Below are 10,609 nucleotides of genomic sequence, written 5' to 3' on the forward strand. Positions count from 1 at the left end.
TCCTTATTTTTTATTTTACAGATACAGTATGCTAACACATATATATGGAATCTAAGGAAAAAAAAAAAAAAGGTCATGAAGAACCTAGTGGCAAGACGGGAATAAAGACACAGACCTACTAGAGAATGGACTTGAGGATACGGGGAGGGGGAGGGGTGAGATGTGACAGGGTGAGAGAGTGGCATGGACATATATACACTACCAAATGTAAAACAGATAGCTAGTGGGAAGCAGCCGCATAGCACAGGGAGATCAGCTCGGTGGTTTGTGACCACCTAGAGGGGTGGGATAGGGAGGGTGGGAGGGAGCGAGACGCAAGAGGGAAGAGATATGGGAACATGTGTATATGTATAACTGATTCACTTTGTTATAAAGCAGAAACTAACACACCAGTGTAAAGCAATTTTACTCCAATAAAGATGTTTACAAAATAAATAAAAAATTTGTTTCTTAATAATTTTTTTCTTAATTTTTATTTTAAAAAATTAAAATTTTTCTCTTAATAATTTTTTTCTTATTTTTTATTATAATAGCTTTATTTTGTTTTATTTTATCCTCTTTTTTTCTATTTTTTCTCCCTTTTACTCTGAGCCGTGTGGATGAAAGGCTCTTGGTGCTCCAGCCAGGCATCAGGGCTGTGCCTCTGTGGTGGGAGAGCCAACTTCAGGACACTGGTCCACAAGAGACCTCCCAGCTCCACGTAACACCAAATGGCAAAAATCTCTCAGAGATCTCCATCTCAGCATCAAGACCCAGCTTCACTCAACTACCAGCAAGCTACAGTGCTGGACACCCTATGCCAAACAACTAGCAAGACAGGAACACAGCCCCATCCATTAGCAGAGAGGCTGCCTAAAATCATAAGGCCACAGACACCCCAAAACACACCACCAGACGTGGACGTGCCCACCAGAAAGACAAGATCCGGCTTCATCCACCAGAACCCAGGCACTAGTCCCCTCCACCAGGAAGCCTACACAACCCACTGAACCAACCTTAGCCACTGGGGACAGATACCAAAAACAACGGGAACTACAAACCTGCAGCCTGTGAAAAGGAGACCCCAAACACAGTAAGATAAGCAAAATGAGAAGACAGAAAAACACACAGCAGATGAAGGAGCTGGGTCAAAACACACCAGACCTAATAAATGAAGAGGAAATAGGCAGTCTACCCGAAAAAGAATTCAGAATAATGATAGTAAAGATGATCCAGAATCTTGGAAATAGAATAGACAAAATGCAAGAAACATTTAACAAGGACGTAGAAGAACTAAAGAGGAACCAAGCAATGATGAAAAACACAATAAATGAAATTAAAAATACTCTAGAAGGGATCAATAGCAGAATAACTGAGGCAGAAGAACGGGTAAGTGACCTGGAAGATAAAAGAGTGGAAATAACTACTGCAGAGCAGAAAAAAGAAAAAAGAATGAAAAGAACTGAGGACAGTCTCAGAGACCTCTGGGACAACATTAAACGCACCAACATTCAAATTACAGGGGTCCCAGAGGAAGAAGAGAAAAAGAAAGGGACTGACAAAATATTTGAAGAGATTATAGTTGAAAACTTCCCTAATATGGGAAAGGAAATAGTTAATCAAGTCCTGGAAGCACAGAGAGTCCCATACAGGATAAATCCAAGGAGAAACATGCCAAGACACATATTAATCAAACTGTCAAAAATTAAATATAAAGAAAACATATTAAAAGCAGCAAGGGAAAAACAACAAATAACACACAAGGGAATCCCCATAAGGTTAACAGCTGATCTTTCAGCAGAAACTCTGCAAGCCAGAAGGGAGTGGCAGGATATACTTAAAGTGATGAAGGAGAAACACCTATAACCAAGATTACTCTACCTAGCAAGGATCTCGTTCAGATTTGATAGAGAAAGTAAAACCTTTACAGACAAGCAAAAGCTGAGAGAGTCCAGCACCACCAAACCAGCTTTACAATAAATGCTAAAGGAACTTCTCTAGGCAAGAAACACAGGAGAAGGAAAACATCTACAGTAACAAACCCAAAACATTTAAGAAAATGGGAATAGGAACATACATATCGATAATTACCTTAAATGTAAATGGATTAAATGCTCCCACCAAAAGACACAGACTAGCTGACTGGATACAAAAACAAGACCCGTATATATGCTGTCTACAAGAGACCCACTTCAGACCTAGGGACACATACAGACTGAAAGTGAGGGGATGGAAAAAGATATGCCATGCAAATGGAAATCAAAAGAAAGCTGGAGTAGCAATTCTCATATCAGACAAAATAGACTTTAAAATAAAGACTATTACAAGAGACAAAGAAAGACACTATATAATGATCAAGGGATCGATCCAAGAAGAAGGTATAACAATTGTAAATATTTATGCACCCAACATAGGAGCACCTCAATACATAAGGCAAATACTAACAGCCATAAAAGGGGAAATCGACAGTAACACAATCATAGTAGGGGACTTTAACACCCCACTTTCACCAATGGACAGATCATCCAAAATGAAAATAAATAAGGAAACACAAGCTTTAAATGATACATTAAACAAGATGGACTTAATTGATATTTATAGGACATTCCACCCCAAAACAACAGAATACACATTTTTCTCAAGTGCTCATGGATCATTCTCCAGGATAGATCATATCTTGGGTCACATAGCAAGCCTTGGTAAATTTAAGAAAATTGAAATCGTATCAAGTATCTTTTCTGACCACAACGCTATGAGACTAGATATCAATTACAGGAAAAGATCTGTAAAAAATACAAACACATGGAGGCTACACAATACACTACTTAATGAGGAAGTGATCACTGAAGAAATCAAAGGGGAAATCAAAAAATACCTAGAGACAAATGACAATGGAGACACGACGACCCAAAACCTGTGGGATGCAGCAAAAGCAGTTCTAAGAGGGAAGTTTATAGCAATACAGTCCTACCTCAAGAAACAGGAAACATCTCGAATAAACAACCTAACCTTGCACCTAAAGCAATTAGAGAAAGAAGAACAAAAAGACCCCTAAGCCAGCAGAAGGAAAGAAATCATAAAGATCAGATCAGAAATAAATGAAGGAGACAAGAGCAAAGATCAATAAAACTAAAAGCTGGTTCTTTGAGAAGATAAACAAAATTGATAAACCATTAGCCAGACTCATCAAGAGAAAAAGGGAGAACACTCAAATCAACAGAATTAGAAACGAAAAAGGAGAAGTAACCACTGACACTGCAGAAAGACAAACGATCATGAGAGATTACTACAAGCAACTCTATGCCAATAAAATGGACAACCTGGAAGAAATGGACAGATTCTTAGAAATGCACAACCTGCCGAGACTGAACCAGGAAGAAACAGAAAATATGAACAGACCAATCACAAGCACTGAAATTGAAACTGTGATTAAAAATCTTCCAACAAACAAAAGCCCAGGACCAGATGGCTTCACAGGCGAATTCTATCAAACATTTAGAGAAGAGCTAACACCTATCCTTCTCAAACTCTTCCAAAATATTGCAGAGGGAGGAACACTCCCCAACTCATTCTACGAGGCCACCATCACCCTGACACCAAAACCAGACAAAGATGTCACAAAGAAAGAAAACTACAGGCCAATATCACTGATGAACATAGATGCAAACATCCTCAACAAAATACTAGCAAACAGAATCCAAGAGCACATTAAAAGGATCATACACCATGATCAAGTGGGGTTTATTCCAGGAATGCAAGGATTCTTCAATATACGTAAATCAATCAATGTGATACATCATATTAACAAATTGAAGGAGAAAAACCGTATGATTATCTCAATAGATGCAGAGAAAGCTTTCGACAAAATTCAACACCCATTTACGATAAAAGCCCTGCAGAAAGTAGGCATAGAGGGAACTTTCCTCAACATAATAAAGGCCATATATGACAAACCCATAGGCAACATTGTCCTCAATGGTGAAAAACTGAAACCATCTCCACTAAGATCAGGAACAAGACAAGGTTGCCCACTCTCACCACTATTGTTCAACATAGTTTTGAAAGTCCTAGCCACGGCAATCAGAGAAGAAAAAGAAATAAAAGGAATCCAAATCGGAAAAGAAGAAGTAAAGCTGTCACTGTTTGCAGATGACATGATACTAAACATGGAGAATCCTAAAACTGCCACTAGAAAACTGCTAGAGCTAATTAATGAATATGGTAAAGTTGCAGGATACAAAATGAATGCACAGAAATCTCTTGCATTCCTATACACTAATGATGAAAAATCTGAAAGAGAAATTACGGAAACACTTCCATTTACCATTGCAACAAAAAGAATAAAATACCTAGGAATAAACCTACCTAAGGAGACAAAAGACCTGTATGCAGAAAATTATAAGACATTGATGAAAGAAATTAAAGGTGATACCAACAGATGGAGAGATATACCATGTTCTTGGATTGGACGAATCAACATTGTGAAAATGACTCTACTACCCAAAGCAATCTACAGATTCAATGCAATCCCTATCAAACTACCACTGGCATTTTTCACAGAACTAAAACCAAAAATTTCACAATTTGTATGGAAACAGAAAAGACCCCGAATAGCCAAAGCAATCTTGAGAACGAAAAATGGAGCTGGAGGAATTAGGCTCCCTGACTTCAGACTATATTACAAAGCTACAGTTATCGAGACAGTTTGGTACTGGCACAAAAACAGAAACATAGATCAATGGAACAGGATAGAAAGCCCAGAGATAAACCCATGCACATATGGTCACCTTATCTTTGATAAAGGAGGCAAGCATATACAGTGGAGAAAAGACAGCCTCTTCAATAAGTGGTGCTGGGAAAACTGGACAGGCACATGTAAAAGTATGAAATTAGAACACTCCCTGACACCATACACAAAAATAAACTCAAAATGGATTAAAGACCTAAGTGTGAGGCCAGACACTATCAAACTCTTAGAGGAAAACATAGGCAGAACACTCTATGACATAAATCACAGCAAGATCCTTTTTGACCCAGCTCCTAGAGAAATGGAAATAAGAACACAAATAAACAAATGGGACCTAATGAAACTTAAAAGCTTTTGCACAGCAAAGGAAACTATAAACAAGACCAAAAGACAACCCTCAGAATGGGAGAAAATATTTGCAAATGAAGCAACTGACAAAGGATTAATCTCCAAGATTTACAAGCAGCTCATGCAGCTCAATAACAAAAAAACAAACAACCCAATCCAAAAATGGGCAGAAGACCTAAATAGACATTTCTCCAAAGAAGAGATACAGATTGCCAACAGACACATGAAAGAATGCTCAACATCATTAATCATTAGAGAAATGCAAATCAAAACTACAATGAGATATCATCGCACACCGGTCACAATGGCCATCATCAAAAATTCTACAAACAATAAATGCTGGAGAGGGTGTGGAGAAAAGGGAACCCTCTTGCACTGTTGGTGTGAATGTAAATTGATACAGCCACTATGGAGAACAGTATGGAGGTTCCTTAAAAATCTAAAAAAAGAACTACCATATGACCCAGCAATCCCACTACTGGGCATATACCCTGAGAAAACCATAATTCAAAAAGAGTCATGTTCCAAAATGTTCATTGCAGCTCTATTTACAATAGCCAGGACGTGGAAGCAACCTAAGTGTCCATCATCGGATGAATGGACAAAGAAGATGTGGCACATATATACAATGGAATATTACTCAGCCATAAAAAGAAACGAAAGGGAGGTATTTGTAGTGAGGTGGATGGAGTTAGAGTCTCTCATACAGAGTAAAGTAAGTCAGAAAGAGAAAAGCAAATACAGTATGCTAACACATATATATGGAATCTAAGAAAAAAAAAAAAAAGGTCATGAAGAACCTAGTGGCAAGACGGGAATAAAGACACAGACCTACTAGAGAATGGACTTGAGGATACGGGGAGGGGGAGGGGTGAGATGTGACAGGGTGAGAGAGTGGCATGGACATATATACACTACCAAATGTAAAACAGATAGCTAGTGGGAAGCAGCCGCATAGCACAGGGAGATCAGCTCGGTGGTTTGTGACCACCTAGAGGGGTGGGATAGGGAGGGTGGGAGGGAGGGAGACGCAAGAGGGAAGAGATATGGGAACATATGTATATGTATAACTGATTCACTTTGTTATTAAGCAGAAACTAACACACCATTGTAAAGCAATTATACTCCAATAAAGATGATTAAAAAAAAAAAAAAAAAAAAAAAAAACTTCCAACATCAGAAGTCCAAGACCAGATGGCTTCAGAGGCAAATTCTATCAACCACTTAGAGAAGAGTTAACACCTATCCTTCTGAAACTATTCCCCAAAATTGCAGAGGAACACTCCCAAACACATTCTATGAGGCCACCATCACCCTGATACCAAAACCGGATAAAGATACCACAAAAAAAGAAAATTACAGGCCAACATGACAGATGAACATAGATGCAAAATTCCTCAAGAAAACACTAGCAAACCAAATGCAACAACACATTAAAAGGATCATACATTGTGATCAAGTGGGATTTATCCCAGGGATGCAAGGATTCTTCAATATCCACAAATCAATCAGTGTGATACACCACACCAACAAATTGAAGAATAAAAACCATATGATCATCTCAACAGATGCAGAAAAAGCTTTTAACAAAATTCAACACCCATTTATGATAAGAACTCTCCAGAAAGTGGGCATACAGGGAACCTGCCTCAACATAATAAAGGCCATATATAACAAACCTACAGTTAACATCATACTCAATGGTGAAAAGCTGAAAGCATTTCCTCTAAGATAGGAACAAGACAAGGATGTCCACTCTCACCACTTTTATTCAACATAGTTTTGGAAGTCCGAGCCATGGCAATCAGAGAAGAAAAAGAAATAAAAGGAATCCAAATTGGAAAAGAAAAAAATAAAACTGTCACTGTTTGCAGACGACATGATACTATACATAGAAAATCCTAAAGATGCTACCAGAAAACTGCTAGAGCTCATCTATGAATCTGGTAAAGTTGTAGCACACAAAATTAATATACAGAAATCTGATGCATTTCTACACACTAACAACGAAAGATCAGAAGGAGAAATTAAAGAAACAATCCCATTTACCATCGCATCAAAAAGAATAAAATACCTAGGAATAAATCTACCGAAGGAGGCAAAAGACCTGTACTCTGAAATCTACAAAATGCTGATGAAAGAACTTGAAGATGACACAAACATATGGAGAGATATAACATGTTCTTGGATTGGAAGAATCAACATTGTCAAAATGACTACACTAACTGGGGCAATCTACAGATTCAATGCAATCCCTATCAAATTATCAATGGCATTTTTCACAGAATTAGAACCAGAAATTTCACAATTTGTATGGAAACATAAAAGACCCCGAACAGCCAAAGCAATCTTGAGAAAGAAAAATGGAGCTGCGGGAATCGGGCTCCCTGACTTCCAAGTGTGCTGCAAAGCTGTAGTAATCAAAACAGTATAGTACTGGCACAAAACCAGAAATATACATCAATGGAACAGGATAGAAAGTCCAGAGATAAACCCACACACCTATGGTCAACTAGTCTATGACAAAGGAGGCAAGAATACACAATGGAGAAAAGACTGTCTCTTCAATAAGTGGTGCTGGGAAAACTGGACAGCTACATGTAAAAGAATGAAATTAGAACATTCTCTAACACCATACACAAAAATAAACTTGACACGGATTAAAGACCTAAATGTAAGACCGGATATTATAAAACTCTTAGAGGAAAACATAGGCAGAACACTCTCTGACATAAATCACAGCAAGATCTTTTTTGACCCACCTCTTAGAGTAATGAAAATAAAGACAAAAATGAACAGGTGGGACCTAATTAAACTTAAAAGCTTTTGCAGAGCAAAGGAAACCATAAACAAAACGAAAATAACCCAGAGAATGGGAGAAAATATTTGCAAACGAGGCGACCTACAAAGGATTAATCTCCAAAATATACAAACAGCTCATGCAGCTCAATATACAAAACAAAGAAAACAATCAAACAATGGGCAGAAGATCAAAGTGGACGTTTCTCCAAAGAGGACATACAGATTGCCAAGAAGCACATGAAAAGATGCTCAAGATCACTGGTTATTGGAGAAATGCAGATCAAAGCTGCAATGAGGTATCACCTCACACCGCTCAGAATGGGCATCATCAAAAAAATCTACAAACAATAAATGCTGGAGAGGGTGTGGAGAAAAGGGAACCCTCCTACACTGATGGTGGGCATGTAAACTAGTGCACCCATTATCAAGAACAGTGTGGAGGTTCCTTAAAAAACTGAATATAGAGCTACCACATGATCCAGCAGTCCCACTCCTGGGCATATAATTGGAGAAAACTGTAATTCGAAAAGATACATGCACCCCAGTGTTCGTTACAGCATTATTTACAATAGCCAAGACACAGAGGCAACCTAAACGTCCATTGACAGAGGAGTGGATAAAAAAGATGTGCCATATATACAATGGAATATTACTCAGCCATAAAAACAGAATGAAATAATGCCATTTGCAGCAACATGGATGGACCTAGAAATTGTCATACTGAGTGAAGTAAGTCAGACAACGACAAATATCATATGATATCACTTATACGTGGAATCTACAAAAATGGTACAAATGAACTTATTTACAAAACAGAAACAGAGTCACAGATGTAGAAAACAAATTTATGGTTACCAGGGGGAAAAGCCGGGGGATAAATTGGGAGATCGGGATTGACAGATACATACTACTATATATAAAACAGATAACTAATAAGGACCTACTGTAAAGTACGGGGAACTCTATTCGATACTCTGTAATGACCTACATGGGAAAAGAATCTTAAAAAAAAAAAGAAGTAGATATATGTATAACTGATTCACTTTGCTGTACACCTAAAACTAACATATCATTGTAAATCAACTATATCCTCCCCCCCAAAAAAACCCACAAGAAGATACATGCACTTTTCTTTCACTGCAGCATTATTTACAATAGCCAAGATACAGAAACAATTAAAGTATCCATCCATGGATGAATGGATAAAAACGATGCCATATATAGAATGGAATATTATTCAGACATTTAGAAAAATGAAATCCTGCCATTTGGGACAATGTGAATGGGCTTTGAGGTCATTACACCAAGTGAAATAAGTCAGAGAAAAAAACACCACACGATCTCACTTACATGTGCAAACTAAAAAACAAAAGAGAGGAAAATTAAGCTCATAGATAGAAGATTGGGGGTTGGGGAAAAGGATGGGTGAAATTACAAACTTGCATTATAAAATAAGTAAGTCATGGGGATAAAACGTACAGGATGGTGACCAGAGTTACTAATATTGCATTGCATATTTGAAAGTTGCTAAGAGAGTAGATCTTAAATGTCCTCATCATATGAAAAAAAATTTTTTTGCAACTATGTTTGGTGACGGATGTTAACTAGACTTATTGTGGTGATCCTTTCACAATGTGTACAAATATTGAATCATTATGCTGTACACCTGAAAGTAACGTAATTAAGTTATATGTCAATTATACCTCAATAAAAAATAATTTTAGAAATAGCTATGTTATTTAAATGTTTGTTAAAATTACTTGCTTTAATAATCTTAAATTTCTAAAAATTCCTTGTGAAATGTTTAATTCTTTCAGATGTGGCATGAGCCACGTAAATTTAGTACTACTCCATTTTGCAGTTTAGAAAATTAAAGTAGAAGGCTCCACATTCGGAAGTAACCTGATAGTCCTAGTCTTTCTTGCGCAAACCATCCAGTTTAAATTCATTCCGGTACCGAGTTCACATGAGGTTGGAAAGCAGACTTCAAGCACCGAAGACACACAAGAATGAGACACTTAAGAAACGCCGCCCGCCCCGATACTGTGGGGAAAAATCACCATGTAAGCTTTAAGACTTTCACCTGGCCAAAAATACGGTGCTGGGCTGAGGACCCCTGCCCCCCAACCCCCTACCCTCCGGACTGTTCACATGGCGCCCCGAGTACAACAAGCCTCCCGGCCGCCTCCCTTTCCTTCCCTTCCCACCCCGGGAAGCGCCGCGGGGCCATCCCGGCAGCGAAGTCGGTAACAGGCCGAACCCAGGTCGAAAAGGCCCCCGCAGAAGACCCAAAGGACGCAACGCCTGCTCTGAATGGTGGCAGGGAGCGCGGGCCGGCTCACCCAGTACCTGTGGAAAAGGCGCTTCCCGCCTCGGAGCCGAAAGAAGTGGGTCGGCCAGGAACCCAGCAAGAGGCACCTACTTCCCCCGAGCGCCTCTCCAGCCGCCACAGAGAAAGCGGCGTTGGGTCGACGACCCGGAAGCACTCGCAGAACCTGGAAATGACGCAGCCCGGAAGCCCCGCCCGTTCCTGCTCCCGCCAGCCACTCAAGTCTTGTGAGAGGGGAGGGATGCGGAGAGAGGAGGAGCGTGGGGCCGCAGTTTTCAAGCCTCAGACAGCTGAACGGGTTTAGCTCCCAAGTAATTCACCAGGTTCACTAAATCCTTAATAATTACAATTTTACAGACTCTTCTCCGCTGTTAGACGCACAATTAGAAAACGTAAGGCAGTCA

At 39.1% G+C, this 10,609-nt stretch overlaps 1 protein-coding gene across 1 annotated transcript in view; it reads right to left on the reverse strand.

The window, feature by feature from the left end:
- GTF2A2 (general transcription factor IIA subunit 2) overlaps positions 1-10,359 on the reverse strand; it is a 31,317-nt gene extending 20,958 nt beyond the window's left edge. Inside the window, exon 1 of the mRNA XM_068552720.1 lies at positions 10,226-10,359. The gene's annotated coding sequence lies outside the window, so the exon portion shown is untranslated. The remainder of the gene's footprint in view (positions 1-10,225) is intronic.
- Between the last annotated feature and the right edge of the window lie 250 nt (positions 10,360-10,609).

This window comes from Eschrichtius robustus, chromosome 1 (assembly GCF_028021215.1).
Source record: "Eschrichtius robustus isolate mEscRob2 chromosome 1, mEscRob2.pri, whole genome shotgun sequence".
NCBI classification, from domain to species: domain Eukaryota; kingdom Metazoa; phylum Chordata; class Mammalia; order Artiodactyla; family Eschrichtiidae; genus Eschrichtius; species Eschrichtius robustus.